At 38.3% G+C, this 19823-nt stretch overlaps 2 long non-coding RNA genes across 3 annotated transcripts; both read left to right on the top strand.

The window, feature by feature from the left end:
• The first annotated feature begins 7422 nt into the window (after positions 1–7422).
• LOC110683262 lies at positions 7423–9001 on the top strand. 2 transcript variants are annotated; one of them, XR_002503586.1, is made up of 3 exons: positions 7423–7849; positions 8084–8158; positions 8742–9001. It is a non-coding gene; the product is annotated as an uncharacterized LOC110683262 (long non-coding RNA). The 2 variants fall into 2 exon arrangements; XR_002503587.1 differs by having other exon boundaries at positions 7813–7849; positions 8087–8158.
• Positions 9002–15079: 6078 nt separating this feature from the next.
• On the top strand, positions 15080–15998 carry LOC110683263. The gene is made up of 2 exons (XR_002503588.1): positions 15080–15157; positions 15739–15998. It is a non-coding gene; the product is annotated as an uncharacterized LOC110683263 (long non-coding RNA).
• The last annotated feature ends 3825 nt before the right edge of the window (positions 15999–19823 follow it).

The raw sequence follows: 19823 nt of genomic DNA, 5'->3' as shown, positions 1-19823 counted from the left end.
TGGTTAACTGCGTCATGAAGGAAATCAAAATTAATCATTAATTGCATATAATTCAATAGAGGGTCTAGATGATAAATTTTGAAAGCTAGCTTATCCTCGTTTGAAAGGGAAGTGACCCATTGTTTCAAATGTTGTTAAAAGGTCTTCACCATTGTTCAATGTTAAAAAAGGGGGGGGGGAGAGTAAGAATTTAGAGAGATTATGCCTTTTAGTTCTTATAAAATTACTAAGCGAATGAATACGAGATGATCAAAATCCTACACGAAACCGTGCTTAAATAGACCCAAGAGGGGCATATTTTCGGCAATTTTCGCCCAAAGGAAAGTTCACAAACAGGTGGTCACTACATCGCATGCGCACGACAGCCGCGCGCAACTCATCCAGTTGCGCGCGTCTTCTTTGTCGCGACATGTGGTTTAAGTTTATTTCCGTATTTTGGCTTACATAATGACGGAATCTTAACGAAATCTTAAGACTAATCATACGCTTGCCTTTTGCTAACTCTTGTGTCCCTTTTCCTTCCTTTTTATTTATTTTCTTTTTTATTTTATTTTATTATTTTCTTGTTCTTCTTTTCCTTCTTCCTTTTTCCCCCTATTTTCTTTTTTCTATTTTCCTTATTTCCTTTTTAATCTTTTTTTTTTCCTATTTTCCTTTTTTTGTTATTTTATTTCGAGGGGGGTAAGTCAGGAACCCTTTCCCTCCCTCGGAATTTTTTTTGCTTTTTTCTTTTATATGTGTACACATGGAAACAAAAAATAATAATAATATAAATGACATATACAAAAAAAAGTGTCATATGTACAACAAAACAAAATAATATGTACTTTTGTTTCCTAAAAATATAACAAAATGTGTACAAAAGGATCAGGGTACTCTACGACTGCTAGACGGTTGCTATTAATCCTACAAAATCCCAAAACGAAGATTAATACATGAAATGTAATAACTTCGTCGAAAAATAAAAGAAATGAAACTTACCGCAATCATCCGATGATCACGGCATGACAAAGTCACGAGGGTTCTCCGATAAGCAGCTCGGAAAGCACGTATAGTCCTCACCATGCCGTTCACGGGCTCCCGCGGAACCTATTCCAAGAATACAAGGACAGTTAGTAAATAAAAGTATATGAAGCAAAAAATAGAAATATTTTAAGTACATACACAAAAAAAGGACATACCGACTCAACCGTCTCAGGAATGAACGGTATCCCCTCATCATCCTCCGCTGCTGGAAGGATCTCACGAATTACCAACCCGACAGCTTCGGTATCCGTGTTCTCTGCTGTAGGAGGCACCCAACCGCCTAGCTCGACCCGCTAAAGAATAAAAAATAATAATAAATAAAAAAGAGGGGGGGTCAAAATTCCGAAAAACAAAAAAAAAAGAAAGAAAGAAGAAAAAGAGAGAATTGAGGTACTAACTGGAACAAAAGCTGGGAAAGGAGTAAGCCTGGATGCAATGAAAGCCGGATAAGGAGCATCTAGCAGGACCAGCTGATCCGCTGGATAACCAAGGATCGCTTGAGCTCGATCCTCGGTCGACAGAAAATCCGGACGTAACATCCGGATCGGAGGATCCACAGGAATCACATGCTCCTCTGATGAATGCTGCCAGAGAACGCGCTCGCCTAAAAACCAAGCGTTCGTCCTCTAAAGCACCGGGAGTCCCGTGTAGAGAGCCCGGAACCGGCAACGAACCATGCCAGACCGGATATCCTCAGGGACTCCGACGATCAAACTCCAAGGACAGAGATCGATCTAATGCAATCACATGAAAATCATCAAAGCAAAATAATAATATGTAAATACAGATACACATGTGTTGTCAAAATACTCACCGACGCACGGGTCGCCGAAAGAATCCACTGGCGAAAGTCGCCAGCTGAAGTAGCTTGCCTTTTCCTAATCGTAGCCAGTCGATGGCCGATAGGAAAACAAGTAGCCTCGAGCACCCTGGGAGCTAGGAAAGGCAGGTACGAGTATCTCCAAGCCTAAACAAAAGAAAACTGGCTTAAAAAGAAAAAATAAATTATAAAAAGTTAAAAGAAAGTTTAAAATACGTACCTCAAGGATACGACCATGCCATGTAAAGGAGATCCGAGGAACCTCAGTAGCTGCAGCAAGATCCACTACTCGGGTCGCCTTGCCCATATCTCTAAGAATACGGGCATACGACACCTCCGCCCAGTTCAGGTTACTTACCTCCCACAAATCTACAAGGCAAGTAAGTAACCCGATAGGGAAACGCTCCCCCCGATCACTCAAGAGATTGACGGAAAGAATGTGGGCGATGTATATCCGAGCTAGCTGCTCAGGTGTACACTGCCGGCCAACCTCGTCAGCCGACAACTCGTCGGAAAGAATCGAGTACGGACAAGACCGAGGATATATGTGAAGGATCGCCGCCAGAAGATCCCCATGAGATCCCTTAATCTCAAGTCCTGCCCTGTTATGACCTCTATAACTACTGGCTCCCCTACAAAAGGAAAACCCGTAATCATAGAGAAGTCGTAAGGGATGATCGTCATCTCTCCCTACGGAAAGTGAAAAGTGTTGGTGGAATCCCACCAAAACTCCAGCAATCCGCGGAGGAAAGTTGACGAAGCAGACTGACTCGACAAATCCCGAAGAGCCGCTAGCGCACGACCTATCCCTGAAAGCTCCATAATCTCCTTTACCTCGTCGGGTAAACTCTCAAAACGAGTCCGCAGGTCACCTGAGCCGTATAGAAGCATGCTAGACTCACTCTAAAAGAAAAAAAAAGAAGAAAGAGAGCCAAAATAATAAAAAACGTTTAGTAATAGAAAAGAGGGAAAGTAAAAAAAAAGAAGGCGTAAGAAACTCACGATGCCGCGCCACCCTCGAACCGAGACGTGTTGGTCTGGATCCCACTTAAGGACCCTAGGGTCACAGTCGGGAGGAGCCTCCCAGATCACATCCTCCTGGCGACGTCGATCAGCAGCGTCGCGTCGCTCTCGAATCTCCTCACGAGGCCGGGTCACCCTCTTTTGAGGGCGAACTACCTCGTCAGGACAGCCTAGAATCTCCTCAGCGTCGAAAAATAGAGGCGAATCCATGCTAAGATAGACGAGATTTCTCTATTAGTTCATTTTTTCCTAAACTAATAATCGTGTTCTAGATCCAGTTTGGCAGCATAACGGCTGCCGATAGGAAAAAACACAAAAATCGAATGCCACCCATACTTGGGGGCTACGATACCTGCAGTCAAACTCAGTAAATGGGGGCTTTTAACACCCACAAAAACCATCCTATACCAGTTTCAACTAAGCATTCAAGGGATTATGTTTCAAAATCTCAAAGAATCAACTATTCGAAGACGAATAATAGTAATACCAACACAATTATCGTCTACCAAACAATCTTGAAGTTTGAATATGGCAAAAACAAGCTAAGTATACACTTCGCGCCATTTTTTCAATTTCAAAATTTGCAAAATGTGAATCATGAAAGTAATACTAGTTCTAATACTACAATTTACTTCATAATAAAAAAGTATAACCAAAATGAGCACGAAAAGCAACAGATTCGAGCAAAATTCGAACAAAAAGAGCAAGAACGAACTTAAACAAAGAAATGCTCATACAAGGTTCAATACTTAACCATTTTTCATGAAATTTGTTGCAAAACACTCCTTAAACATAGCATAACAATATGGAACAAACAATTTCAAGAATAATGGACCGAATAAAAAATCCCCAAATTAAAAATTTAGGGTTTTACGATTAGAAAAACGCTTAAATTCCAGCCAAGAATGAACGAATTTAAGCAAAAAACTTACATTGGATTATGGCAAATGCAAATGGCGTAGCGTACAACGTAAAATTGTACGGCGTAGGTGTTGCGTAAAATTTCACCTTAGCCCAAGCTTTGCGAGATCTACCTCTCGGAACTTAAAGGTAGACTATTTACTGTAGGCGTTAGCTCACGAGTCGACAGGCGCGCCGAACCTTCAGGAACAGGCACTTCTTGAAAGGAAGCAATTACGGTAGTTAGTGAGCTTACTAACTTACCGGACAGTTAGGGTGTCCGTCCACCCCCTGTATAAAGAGCGACGAGACAATGTCGCACCCATGTAGTCACGTGCCCCCAGTCCTGAGACGCGTGTACTCATCTTGTGGAAAAAACTGCTGAGAGAGTTGTGACGAGAGGAAAATGTATGTCGTTATCTACCCTTCCCCCAAGTCAAACTAAATTTGTAAACACCTAACCAACCTTATATGAATATAGGGCAAGTTAAAGGTCGATCCCTAGGGAATGCAATGATGAAAACTAGAGTCTAAGTCAAGCTACCTCGAAGATGGAGTTGAGATTATGGTTGGCACTATGGTAAACTAAAACAAGTCTAATCAAGTAAATCAAAGGTATAAACACTAGGGATATGGGTTCCACATGCAAGTTCAATGATAATGCTAGTTTAGAGCTCAATCAATTAATTCAATTATTGCAATGGACAAACAATAGTAGCAATCAAGAGAGTTCAAATGCTATCTCCTATACCAATCTAGGAGTCACTATGAAAGGCAAATCAAGAAGAATCACAAGCAAACCCAATCAATTAGAGCAACTTTCAAATCAATTGTTCATGTCATTAAGAGTTGCAATGCAATCTAGATTAATCTTATAGGTTGATCACTCCTAGTCTAATCAATCACATGGAAAAATATGTCAACCAATTTAATTGCAACAAATCAATCAATCAAAGAGCATCAACTAGCAATTTAATTAATCAAACATGCTTCCCCCTTTCCCTAGCAACTAATCTACTCACTAATCACGGTGAATTCAAGAACAAATAACTAGAAATTGCATTGATCATCATTCTATATCAAAATCTAAGAGAATTCAAAATATTCAACAATATCAAACTCAAATCCAAAGAAAAACAAGCAACAAGCATAAATCAAATAGCAAGTAAGTAAGAGATGAAAGAAGGAAGAGATTCTCACAAATAGTGATGATTGAAAATGAAGAAATCCAAACTTGATTGATCAAATGTTGAGTTACAAATCCAAATCCAAGAAATTCTCTCTAACTTCTCTCTAAATTATCTCTCTAAAACTAAGCTAATGAAATATTATCAAAAAGTTGGTTTAAAAAAGGAATTACAATTCTATTTATAAGCAAAGAAGAAACCGACAAATCCCGCGCCCTCTCTCGATGAATCCGCGGCCGCAGAGAAATGGGTACGGAACCCTCCGCGGGCTATCTGGGAAACACCCGCGCCCGCGGCAGTATAAACCTGCGCCCGCGGCCAAAGATGTCGCGCCCGCGGCTAATCCCTTGCTCCCAAACCTCAATCAGGGGGTCGCGGTCTCTCTGAGACGGAGCGCCCTCTCCAAGTTTCCCGTGCCCGCGGAGAGCCCGCGGGGCAACCGCGGGTAGTTCCTGCCAAAATCTGGCCATTTGTGCTTCTTTATCCTGCTCCCGCGGCTTCACTGACCCGCGCCCGCGGCCTGCTGGCAATACCTTGGAGACCTCTCCGAGGCCTCTCCAAGGCCTCTCTAAGCCCTCTCTAGCCAAATGCTTCTTCCTTGCTTGGTCATTAAGGTCCCAACTTGATTCCTTTGCAAAGGTGATTCTCCAAGTACCTACACAAGCAAACAAAGAAAGGAAATAAAAGGGAAAAAGAGCCTAATAAAAGGAAAACACGAGAACCATAAAGAAAAGAGCAGAAAGAGAAAACTAAAGGAAAAAGGACCAAAAATAAGAGAAGAAAACATGAAAAAGGGAAAGAAACAACCCTAAAAGACTACCCTATGAGTGCCATAAATGACACTTATCAAGTTGCTGACCTTCTTCCTTCTCACTGGATTTGGATATATGCCTCCAGTCCAGAGACATATATTTCTATCTTGTGGACATCCGGTTCGAATACCGGACCCGACTTGAATGTCGGACCCTTTTCGGTTCGAATATCGAAAACCCTTTTTCATTCTTTTTACTTTGTTAAAGTCAGGCTAAAGTTTCAATCACATATCGAGGGACGTTAGACCAACAATGACATGATTGAGAGGAAATCATCCCCTTTTATTCTTTTTTAAACCGATCTCTTCTCATGAGTTGACATCACCCAGAATACATTTACTTGTAAAAGTATTCTACAATTGCAAAGGATCAATCTAGATTCTTTAGCGCGTTAAGACTAGGGAAAACTTTCTCTAGCCTTAATAACTACTTGTTTCAAACACTTAGCTAACCGAGGGCTGTTTCGACATCCTTAAACATTACTGAAAGATTCTCTAAACCTTAGAACTTCGCAGAATAAGTCTCGGATTTTTCCTTGACTACTTTGATCATCGTCTATCCTAGACTCGATCAAAGTGGGGGCTAACTGTAGACATCTAATTTTGGTCTCCTGTCCCGACAGGAAGTGCAATGACGATAAATAAAGTCATCTTCGTGTTGCATCAAAGTGAAGAATACTTATGGATAACTGGTTAAGCCACAAAACACAAAAGACTAGCCCAAATAAAATAACAAGGCCAATACAAGGTCCAAATAACTAAACCCGATCATATTAGGGCTTATGCCCGTGCTTAAGTCCCAATAATGACGGATTTAGGAGCGTCTAGGTTAAAATTTAAGCTGCCGCAGAAAATGTCGCGCGCATCTCATTAAGTCGCGCTCAACTGTTGCGCGCAACTTATTCAGTTGCGCGCAGCACTTCGCGCAACTTCTGGAGATGCGCTCGCGATAGATTCAGAATATCAAAATATTGGAAAATCGAATCTTACCATAGAGCTGCGCGCAAGACAAATAACTGCGCGCATCATCTGCGCGCGACTTATTCACTTGCGCGTGACAGCCGCGCGCAACTCATCCAGTTGCGCGTGACACCTGCTGCGGGAGAATGCTCTTAACCCTAAACCTAATCATTCCCTATAAATAAGACACTAATCCGAGGCTTAAAGACAGAGAAAATAACCTTATACGCTGGCTGAATACTTGTGAACTTGTGCTTCCTAACCCCTCTTGTCCTAAACTGTAATACCCGAGATTTTAAAACCCTATTTATCATACTCTAATATTTATTTTATTAGCTTAATTAAGATTTTGTCTCTATTTTAACAAGAACAAATGTTTTAGTCTTAAATTTTATTTTAAAATGTATTTCAGCTTAAGTAATATTTTTATGTTCCGTATGTTTACAGATTTATATCAAAATCAGTATTTTTTCCCGAGAGAATAAAATGAACAAAATGCCCTTATTCATACAAAAGGACAAAACCCACCTCTTCAATATTAATTTCCTTCACGATTAAGTTATGAAGATCAAAATTATTTTACATCTCCTAATACTTGTTGCTTAATGTCTTGCTAAACCAATCAAGGATAATTGATTAGACTTTGCCAACTTAGCTTGAGTTTATCCTACTTCCTCAAGGTGTAGGTATAAAAGGGAACAAGAAGACAAATTCTACCTCTTCAATTACCACCTTCACGGTTAAGAAATGACTTGGGATAAGGCCAAATTTGTTTCATCCAATTCCTATAAGAATCAAATTATAGTTATCAAGTGACTTAGTTAATCCTATTTTCTTCCTCCTTCTCTTGCAAGTCTTAGCAACAAACATACTACTTTCCAACCGTTAAAGAAATACCGCAATTACTGTCACCCCTCTTCTCCTACTACCGCCTGACCTCTATCATCATCGGTCAACCGTCGCCGCCCCCCCCCCCCCCCCCCGTGTGCGCTGCCTCCCCTGTACTGCCCAAAACCACCCATCCATTTCTTTCATTTTGGGTGATGCGTGCTATGTTCTTGCTAAGTTAAAGATTGGTCTTATGAAATCAAGCTTTTAAACTTGTTTATTTATACACCCAAAGTAAGGGACACTTTATGATTTATGTTTTGTAAAAGGATTTGATTTAATTAAATATACTTGTTTACTAGCTTTTTGAAGGAATTATGATACAACTACTTTTATCAAAAAGTTCTCAAAAAGTTACGTAACATTTATTTCTAAAGATGAGTTTAATATTGTTTTCATACTAAATTAATTAATAAGTTTATAATTTTAATAATTTTCCCTACTAATGCAATAATTTATATTTTCAAGAAGAATCGGACCTCGGAGCTCAGTGAGAACGATAGAATAAAGGCTAACAGGAAGGTTATCAGACTGTAAATCGAGGTAACGGCTATTACTAGTACCCGCAATTCCCTTCAAAATGTGTTTATAAAAGCATGATGTCATTTTTGAAAGTTGTTTATATCTTTGGATTTATTGACTAGCGGGATGATGATTGCGTTTATTAATGTACTCCAGTCTAATGATTTATATGAATGATTTTTATTGATAAACGTTGTTTTATTGATCTTTGGATCTTACGAAAGTATGTCATGAATCTATGAATGACTTATGTAAAAGTTACACAACATGATAAGTAACAGTGAAAAACCTAGTCCGTCTGGCAGTATATGTTTACAGGTTACTTTTCGGTCATGCATGTACCCATGGGGCATTAGCCCAACTATGTCGAGCATCTGCTCTATGTTATGGGCACCGGCCCATCGCGGAAGACGTTCCGCCATGTCATACTTGCCAGCGACTAGCATGTTAATATGAACATTATATATATCATTATATGAATTTTATTAAATGTTTTAAGATACTCTATTCTCCCTGTTTTGTTAACTAAAATGAATTGAAATGATGTTACACTACTAGAGTAGTTCGTTACTGAGTCTTCGGCTCACCCGTTTTTATGTTTTAGGTACTGCTGGGGATGATGGAGACGAGTAGTAGCGAGGATTTTACTTTCAGTTATCACTTAATAGTAGTTATAGTTTTAATTTGTTTAATTTGAATAGTAAGACTAAGCTACTTAGTAAAGTTTGAGATAAGATAGGATTTTCTATTATAAAAATTAAGAATAATGTTTGTTATAAATAGATTACTATGTTTTATAAATCAAGTTTGTTAATTAAGTATGTTTGTTGCCTTGTAAATCTCGTGAGGGATTTACGGCAGTGACGTCCCGACCGTGTTAGGTTAATTCGCTGCTAAGATTATCTTAATAATTGAATTAGAGGTCGGGGTGTTACAGTGTGGTATCAGAGCAACGGTTCCTGTGAAACTCTACTGGTTTTACATTTATATATAAAGTTGATTAGATTTTTAGAATAAGATCACTAGCTAATAAAATATGTTTTAAAATATATATATATATATATATATATAGAATTGAGTGTGAGTGTAGGAACGGGATAAAGGGGTTTATTTTTCCATTCTTAGTTTTCTTAATCACATTTGATGTGCAGAATGGCAAGTTACAAGGGAACTACCGATGCCTCCAAAGAAACCTATAACGATGTTTTATTAGAAATGAAATGGTCCACGAAGAAAACGTCCATGAGGAAAACAACAAGGAGCAACCCTTGGAGGAGTACGAAGAAAGAATGGGACGACTCGAGAATGTGAGTACGTTGTTAGCTGAACTAGTTCAAGATTCTAGGAAAAAGAAAAATACGAATGAGGAAGATAGTGCGTCAATGTTTAAAAAGTTTTCATCCCTTAACCCACCATCATATGATGGTAAGCCTGATCCAGTCGAGTTTGAAGATTGGATTAACCGGATGGATCAGTTGTTCGAGACCTTGCGATGTCCTGAAAGAATGAAAGTTGACTTTGCTACATTTTATCTCACCAGTCAAGTAAGTTTATGGTGGAAGGTCAACAAGGAAAGGAGAATGAGTCTGGATTTAGTTGGACCAAACTCCAAGAGTTGATGCGAGATAGGTTTTATCCATTGCCTTTGAGGAGACAAAAAGAAGATGAATTCCTCCACTTGCAACAAGGAACCATGAGTGTGTTGGATTACGCAAACAAATTCATGGAGTCATCAAGGTTTGCACCAGAATTAGTATCAACAGAACAATCTAGGATGAATCGTTTCGAACGAGGTCTCCATTTGAAATATCAGGACAGACTATCATCTCAACGATTTACTTCTTATCAAGATATGGTCGATGTAGCAGTTAATGTGGAAAGGGTTGTATTACTTCGAGAGGCACAAAATGTTGGATATAAAAGGAGGAATGATAACCAAAACCAAGGAGGAACAAAGAGGCAAAACCAAAGTCAACAAGGGGGTTACTCTAGTAATAGAGGACAAGGTCAGCAAGGAGGGAACAAAAATCAGAATAATAGGTCTCAAGTAGTGTGTGCTAAATGTGGAAGGAGAAGCCATACTGAGAATGAATGTCGTGTCGGTACCAATACTTGCTACCGATGTGGGAGTCCTAGTCATTATATTAAGGATTGTCCTAAGTTCATAACATTTACACCAATTTTAAAGGGACCTGCTCCATCTGGTGCAGATCGAGGAAGGAACAACACAGGAGGCACAAACCGAAATCTACCTCGACCACCCACAACTGGAAGAGTTTATGTGATGAGACAGGATGAGGCAGATAATGATGACACTGTGATCACTGGTACTTTCTCTATCCATTCTTCACATGCTCATGTTCTCTTTGACTCTGGAGCATCACATTCTTTTATTTCCCCAATATTCGCCAATAGTTTGTAATTGAAACCATATTATGACTTTCTTGGCATAAGTGTTTCCCTCCCTACTGGAGAAACCGTAAAATGTGGAACCATGTATAGAGACTGTCCAATTATTTTAGAGGGAGTCGAATTCCCAGCTAATTTGATAGCTTTTGACCTATCTGAGTTTGACATAATTCTGGGTATGGATTGGTTAACTAAGCATGAGGCCAAAATTGATTGTGTTGAGCAAAGTTTAACCCTTAAAGCTCCAAATGGAGAAAGGATATCCTATCAAAAGTTTGAAAGAAAACCAAAGATTCAAATAGTCTCTGCTTTGAAAGCTCACCAGATTGATAAGAGGATATGTGGTTATCTTTGTAGTGTGGTTGACTTAAACCCATCTGAATCATTAGTAACTAACATTCCTATAGTTTGTGAGTACCCAGAAGTCTTTCCAGAAGAGATACCTGGCATGCCACCACCAAGAGAATTAGACTTTACCATCGAGTTAATTCCAAGATCGACTCCTATTTCTAAAGCACCATATAGGATGGCACCAACTGAATTACAAGAATTAAAGAAACAATTAGATGAGTTGCTTGAGAAAGGATACATTCGACCGAGTGTGTCACCTTGGGGAGCCCCAGTCTTGTTTGTGAAGAAAAAGGATGGAAGTTTGAGGTTATGTGTCGATTATAGGGAGCTAAACAAGATCACAATAAAGAAAAAATACCCTTTACCTCGTATTGATGATTTATTTGACCAACTTCGAGGTGCAAAAGTATTCTCAAAGATTGATTTGAGGTCTGGATATCACCAACTCCGCATTAAATCTGAAGATGTTCCAAAAACTGCCTTTAGAACGCGATATGGTCATTATGAGTTTGTTGTAATGCCATTTGGGTTAACTAATGCACCAGCGGTGTTTATGGATTTGATGAACCGTATTTTTAAACCATACCTCGATAAGTTTTTTGTTGTTTTTATTGATGACATTTTGGTGTATTCCAAGAATAATGAGGAACATGAGGAACATTTAAGAATAGTGCTAGATACCTTGATAAAAAATCAGTTATATGCAAAATTAACAAAGTGCGAGTTTTGGCTAAAGGAAATATCATTTTTGGGGCACATTATTTCTGATAAGGGAATATCTGTAGATCCTGAGAAAATAAAAGCAATTGTGGAATGGCCTAGACCAACCAACGTTCCTGATGTACGAAGTTTTATGGGCTTAGCTGGATATTATAGAAGATTTGTTAAAGACTTTTCCAAGGTTGCATTACCTATAACTCGACTTGTGAGGAAAAATACCAAGTTTATTTGGGATAAAGATTGTGAGTCTGCATTTCAGGAACTTAAGAAACGTCTCACCACTGCTCCTATTCTCACCCTTCCATCTGGAAATGAAGGATTTCTTATTTATAGTGATGCCTCCAAGCATGGTTTAGGATGTGTATTGATGCAAAATGATAAAGTCATAGCTTATGCTTCTCGCCAGCTCAAAATACATGAACAAAATTACCCCACTCATGATCTTGAACTTGCTGCCGTAATTTTTGCAATCAAATTATGGAGACATTATTTATACGGTGCTTCATGTAAAATTTTTACTGACCATAAAAGCCTCAAGTATATTTTCACCCACAAGGAGATGAATATGAGACAACGTAGATGGTTGGAACTCTTAAAAGATTATGATGTAAGTATCCAATATCATCCTGGCAAAGCTGATGTTGTTGCTAATGCCTTAAGTCGTAAAGCTCGCCCGAGTTCAATTTTACCTTTTTCCCAAGCCAACTATAACGAATTACAAAGGATGGGAATCGAATTTATTCATAAGGATGGGAATGCTTGTCTAAATACACTAGAGATAAGACCGACATTGATAGATGAAATTAAGGAGGCCCAAAGTAAGGACTCACAATTGGAAAGAATAAAGAATGAGGTACGAAGTGGGAAATCCCCGGGTTTTGTAATTCAGGAGGATGGAACATTAAGGTTTCAAGGTAGATTATGTGTTCCCAATGAAGAGATGTTGAAAAAGAAGATTTTAGAGGAAGCTCATAGTTCACTATACTCGATTCACCCTGGAGGAAACAAAATGTACAAGGATTTGAAACAAATGTACTGGTGGAGTAACATGAAGCAAGAACTGGCGAAATTTGTAGCTAAATGTTTGACGTGTCAGAGAATTAAGATAGAACATCAAAGACCAACAGGTTTGTTACAACCGTTGGATGTACCAGAATGGAAATGGGACTCGATATCAATGGATTTTATCATAGGACTACCAAGGTCAACTAAGGGAATGAATGCTATTTGGGTCATTGTGGATCGATTAACAAAATCTGCACATTTCCTAGCAATGAAAAATAACTGGAGTCTGGATCAACTTGCTGAATTATATGTGAACACCATAGTGCGGTTACATGGGGTACCTAGTTCGATTGTTTTTGACCGTGATACAAGATATCAGGCTACATATTGGAAAGAATTACAAAAGGCGCTTGGAACAAAACTCAACTTTAGTACTGCTTTCCACCCAACAACAGATGGGCAAACTGAACGCACTAATCAGATTGTTGAAGATTTGTTAAGAGCATGTGTCTTGGATTTTCAAGGAACTTGGGAAAAATATTTACCTATGGTGGAATTTTCTTACAACAACTATCAAGCCACCATTGGAATGGCCCCATATGAAGACCTTTACGGGAGGAGATGTCGAACACCATTGTGGTGGAGTGATATTGATGAGGTACGTGTCATAGGACCAGAGCTGATTCAAGAAACAACTGACAAGATTCGTCTTATCCAATCAATAATGAAAGCTGCTTAAAGAAGACAAAAAAGTTATGCAGACCAACGAAGGAGACCGTTAGAGTTTGATGTAGGAGACCATGTATTTTTAAAAATTTCTCCTACAAAAGGAGTTATGATATTTGGTCAATCAGGAAAGTTAACTCCAAGGTACATCGGGCTGTACGAAATCTTAGAAAAAGTGAATAAGGTAGCATATCGACTTGCCTTACCCACCGACTTAGAGAAGGTGCATAATGTGTTTCATGTGTCAATGTTACGGAAATATGTCCCTGATCCAAGCCATGTGATTCAACATGAACCCTTACAGTTGCGGAACGATTTGACATATGAGGAAAAACCAATTGAAATCCTTGACCGCAGAGAGAAACAACTTAGAAACAAGGTAATTCCAGTGCTGAAGGTCTTATAGGCCAATCACCTAACATCTGAAGCTACATGGGAAGTGGAGGAACAAATGCGAACAAAATACCCCAAACTGTTTGTTTAACCACAAACAACGTATGGACTATTATATATTATATGTTATGATATTGTTATTGTAGAAATATTATGAGAATTGATTGATTAAATGTGACCTGTATGCTTTAATGATATAATTGTTCTTAGTTCGACTGAGCTCCAGTTTCGAGGACGAAACTTTTTCTAAGGGGGTAAGGATGTAATACCCGAGATTTTAAAACCCTATTTATCATACTCTAATATTTATTTTATTAGCTTAATTAAGGTTTTGTCTCTATTTTAACAAGAACAAATGTTTTAGTCTTAAATTTTATTTTAAAATGTATTTCAGCTTAAGTAATATTTTATGTTCCGTATGTTTACAGATTTATATCAAAATCAGTATTTTTGCCCGAGAGAATAAAATGACCAAAATGCCCTTATTCATACAAAAGGACAAAACCCACCTCTTCAATATAAATTTCCTTCACGATTAAGTTATGAAGATCAAAATTATTTTACATCTCCTAATACTTGTTGCTTAATGTCTTGCTAAACCAATCAAGGATAATTGATTAGACTTTGCCAACTTAGCTTGAGTTTATCCTACTTCCTCAAGGTGTAGGTATAAAAGGGAACAAGAAGACAAATTCTACCTCTTCAATTACCACCTTCACGGTTAAGAAATGACTTGGGATAAGGCCAAATTTGTTTCTTCCAATTCCTATAAGAATCAAATTATAGTTATCATGTGACTTAGTTAATCCTATTTTCTTCCTCCTTCTCTTGCAAGTCTTAGCAACAAACATACTACTTTCCAACCGTTAAAGAAATACCGCAATTACTGTCACCCCTCTTCTCCTACTACCGCCTGACCTCTATCATCATCGGTCAACCGTCGCCGCCCCCCCCCCCCCCCCCCCCCGTGTGCGCTGCCTCCCCTGTACTGCCCAAAACCACCCATCCATTTCTTTCATTTTGGGTGATGCGTGCTATGTTCTTGCTAAGTTAAAGATTGGTCTTATGAAATCAAGCTCTTAAACTTGTTTATTTATACACCCAAAGGTAAGGGACACTTTATGATTTATGTTTTGTAAAAGGATTTGATTTAATTAAATATACTTGTTTACTAGCTTTTTGAAGGAATTATGATACAACTACTTTTATCAAAAAGTTCTCAAAAAGTTACGTAACATTTATTTCTAAAGATGAGTTTAATATTGTTTTCATACTAAATTAATTAAAGAGTTTATAATTTTAATAATTTTCCTTACTAATGCAATAATTTATATTTTCAAGAAGAATCGGACCTCGGAGCTCAGTGAGAACGATAGAATAAAGGCTAACAGGAAGGTTATCAGACTGTAAATCGAGGTAACGGCTATTGCTAGTACCCGCAATTCCCTTCAAAATGTGTTTATAAAAGCATGATGTCATTTTTGAAAGTTGTTTATATCTCTGGATTTATTGACTTGCGGGATGATGATTGTGTTTATTAATGTACTCCAGTCTAATGATTTATATGAATGATTTTTATTGATAAACGTTGTTTTATTGATCTTTGGATCTTACGAAAGTATGTCATGAATCTATGAATGACTTATGTAAAAGTTACACAACATGATAAGTAACAGTGAAAAACCTAGTCCGTCTGGCAGTATATGTTTACAGGTTACTTTTCGGTCATGCATGTACCCATGGGGCATTAGCCCAACTATGTCGAGCATCTGCTCTATGTTATGGGCACCGGCCCATCGCGGAAGACGTTCCGCCATGTCATACTTGCCAGCGACTAGCATGTTAATATGAACATTATATATATCATTATATGAATTTTATTAAATGTTTTAAGATACTCTATTCTCCCTGTTTTGTTAACTAATGAATTGAAATGATGTTACACTACTAGAGTAGTTCGTTACTGAGTCTTCGGCTCACCCTTTTTTATGTTTTAGGTACTGCTGGGGATGATGGAGACGAGTAGTAGCGAGGATTTTACTTTCAGTTATCACTTAATAGTAGTTATAGTTTTAATTTGTTTAATTTGAATAGTAAGACTAAGCTACTTAGTAAAGTTTGAGATAATATAGGATTTTCTATTATAAAAATTAAGAATAATGTTTGTTATAAATAGATTACTATGTTTTATAAATCAAGTTTGTTAATTAAGTATGTTTGTTGCCTTGTAAATCTCGTGAGGGATTTACGGCAGTGACGTCCCGACCGTGTTAGGTTAATTCCGCTGCTAAGATTATCTTAATAATTGAATTAGAGGTCGGGGTGTTACATAAACACTCACCCCTTTGATACTTTGTTACTACGGTGGAGGTTCCCCAACAATAAGGAATCCATAAGTGTTCTAAACGGAGATCTAGCAAAGAGAAGTGGTAAATTCCCGAGCATTTAGTTAAATCACGTTTATTTTCTCGTTTAAAAGAACCTTAATTAATTAATTAGTGTTGTTTGATCACCTTTAAAATAATTAATTAATCAATTCCATATAGCATCTTTTGTTTAATAAAGATTAGAATTGAATAAAATAATTGTTGGTTGATCACTTAAGCCAAGGCGAATATTGTTTATTTTCTTGTTCTTTTCACGAATTTAATTAAATAAGAATAAAGACCTTACGATGTAATTCCTACGTGAATTGATGTGTGTAAATAAAATCAATTGACATAGTTTTAGGTATCACGTTTTATATATTGTTTGGTGATGAAATTGTGCAAAAGGAAGAGCTAATAGAGGCCGCACTAGGGCTAGGATCGCGATTCCCCTCTAAAGGGAACGTTATCTTAGTACCCTCGCTCCCGAACTCATTTCTGGTTTATGTATACCAATTTGGGCATGGGTAAACTTATGATTCATGCTAAATATCCTTTGAACTCTACTTGGGAGAAAGGCATGAACGGGGTTTATGGGTTTTCCTCAAACTCATTGGCGACTCCTACTTGTTCCTTACAAAAAGCGTGTATGATAGAATCATTTATAATTCAAGGTCCCCCAAACAGTCAGGAATTTAAATCCTAATACACCCTAAAAAGTGTAAAGTCATAGGATTTTAAAGGGCCATGGGCATTTAAGGAGAGTACCCCTTACAATGGGATCACCCTCCTTACATTGGCGACTCACTTGGGACTTAGAGGTTACATGATTAGTTCGTAGTTATGGTCCAAGGTTTCCAACACCAGGTTGCCTATGGGTTGTAACGAGAGCTAACTTGGATAATCTCTAGTTAGAGAGCGAGACTTGAACGCATAATATCTTCCTTTTTCACAAAAGTAAAAACCAAACAAACAACATTGCATCAGGCATAAGTATAGAACACTCAAACATTGGGGATTGGCTCATTGACTAGGGGTTGCCAACACTAGGCTTCTATCCCGAAATCAATAACAATCATCCCACCCATATCGCCAACAAAATGTTTGGAGGACGATGTCATAGTTCAACTCGTTGAGTGATTCATTTGTGCGTCATTTCTTAAGATATGGAACCTTGGACACCCACGCCTTTTGACCTTAGAATGGCAATACGTGAATCTTGACTTGTGGCATGCTTATGTGATTATGTGACTATATGCAACGTGTTAGGATAGTCTTCTTTTTTTAGTTTGGTCTAGGTTCCCAATTACGAGGTCGTCTCTTCGTGATTTAGAGTCATATTCGAAGGGTAACATAAAAAAAAACAACAAAAAGAACAATGCAAAAAAAAAAGGGGGAAAACAAAAAAAAAAGCCCTCGAAAAAAAAAAAAATCATACGAGCAGGTGGCGCGCGCAACTCATTGAGTTGCGCAACCCCTCCCAGCGCAAGTCATTTCGTTGCGCATGACATCCGCGCGCAACTAAATCACTTGCGCGCGCCCACTGTACGAATCAATTTTGATTTTTCAAAAAACAATTGACTCGTCAAAACGATATCTTTATTCAAGAATTGTTAAGGACGATGTTATCCTTTCGAATATATCTTGCGTCATTTTCTTTTTCTTTCTTCTCCTTCTAAACAAGCGTATCAGTTTACTTATTCTTTTGTACTTCTTTTAGGGCCGGTTTCCAATCTTGGGAAAGAAGACTCCCAGGCACTTGCCTTCTACGTTTAACATCCAAAGATCAATCCCTTTCAAACCATTTTTCTTCAACAACTAGTCCTAGTCCAACAACCATGTCAACCATTGAAGAACTTCAAGAGGAGATTCTTCGTTTGAGAGAGGAAAAGGCTCAAGAAGCCGAGGAGAAAAGAATAAAGAAAATTGAAAAGGCTAATAAAAAAATGCTAAAGCCTTAGCCTTGCAAGAAAATATGGAACAATTATCCATCAAAGAAAAGTCGTTGGAGAAGCTAGTTCTTCGTTCTACAATGGGGAACAAGTACTTCGATGCAGAAAAGTTTGCTCCTCCCGCAGGACTTGCTTTACCAGAAAAGTTCGTAGCTACGGACTTGCCAATATTTAAGGTGACCAATAATCCACAAAATCATTTAATGTGTTTCACTGGCACCTTGGCATTAAAGGGAGTTGATCCTAAACTTTATGCTTTGACTTTCCCTTTATCTCTAGACCCAACCGTAAGAGAGTGGTACTATGGGCTAGATCCAAAATTCAAGGAAACATGGGAAGATGTAGTTTCGGCTTTCATTACCGAATATGAGAGTAACGTAGAGTTCAAATCCACTCTATGTGAACTCGAAATGGTAAAGCAAGGCGACGATGAAAGTTTCCTTGCTTTCTATGGTAGATGGCGAGAAAAGGCGGCCCACCTTGCCCAAAGGCCACCCAAAATCGAATTAGTACATAAATTCATTGACAACTGTCATGAAAAGTACAACAAACATCTACGTTACCTTGGTTTAGACACTTTTCAAAAGGTCTATTCCGTGGCTACTAGGATTGAAGATGATCTTGCTAAAGAAAAAGCAAATAAACCCCATCATCATCATCAACCTAAAAATAACTAAAAGAAGGGGAATGATAGCACATCATCCTTTATTGACGTATTGGCGACCTCCACGCAATACAATAACACGAATAAATATAATGATCCTAGGAAAAGATGGACAAGAGAAAGAAAATTTACTCCATTTCCTGTGAGCTATAAAAAATTGCTAGAGAAATTAAATGAAAAAGGTTTACTTGCACCAACAGGACCAACACCACGCACTCCACCAAGAAGATTTGCTAATTGGGATGGTAATGCTTATTGCCCTTATCATAGAGGAAATGGACACGATACTGAACATTGCTTTGTCTTAAAGCATAAAATACAAGATTTGGTAGACGATGGGAGAATTCCCACGCCTAAACCTAATAATAATGCGTCCTCCTTAGGGGTGTTTCACATCAATGAGGACCATATAGGAAGTGATAGGTTCAATCCTTTGAACTATATCTCACCTATAGGAGAATCTTTATCCACAATACTCATAGGGGCAACTAATGAAGTATGTGGACTATGGGACGACGACTTTCTAGACTTATATGTCTCTAAGTATGCCGCCATCCCACCTCCATCTTATTTACAAAATGAAACAAATGGAGCGCTTGATTGAGATTATTTCTTGGGGAAGTCACAAGACTTATCAAATCTCTCCTTGGATGAACAATGGCATCAATCTCAACTCATGGAACATCTTGAAATAGAGGCACGCTCAAAGCCTCTAGAAGAAAGTTGGTTTATGAGTCCTACAACTAATCCAAACGAGATAGATCATCTAACTCGTTATGGGAGAGTTTACCAAGCACCACCACCAAATGGATCTTCGACCACACAAAATCAAATTCAAGGTCAAATGCAAAATACAATACCACCTCCACTTGAGGTGGAAGATCCATTGGTCAAACAACTTCGCCAATCCAAGGCAAATGTTAGCATTTGGGAACTCTTAAGTACTTCTAAAGAACATAGGAATTCCCTAATGAATGCTCTGACGGCTTTGTCTGTAAGCACAGACACAACCCCTCAAGATCTCGTTAGCTTGCTTACTAGCGAGAAATCTGTCAAATCAATCATTTTCACTTATGATGATTTGCCTTCAAAAGACACTA

This window comes from Chenopodium quinoa, unplaced genomic scaffold (assembly GCF_001683475.1).
Source record: "Chenopodium quinoa cultivar QQ74 unplaced genomic scaffold, ASM168347v1, whole genome shotgun sequence".
Classification (NCBI taxonomy): Eukaryota; Viridiplantae; Streptophyta; class Magnoliopsida; order Caryophyllales; family Amaranthaceae; genus Chenopodium; species Chenopodium quinoa.
The sequence above is the reverse complement of the archived record's forward strand: the minus strand, read 5'-3'. Positions and strand labels throughout refer to the sequence as shown.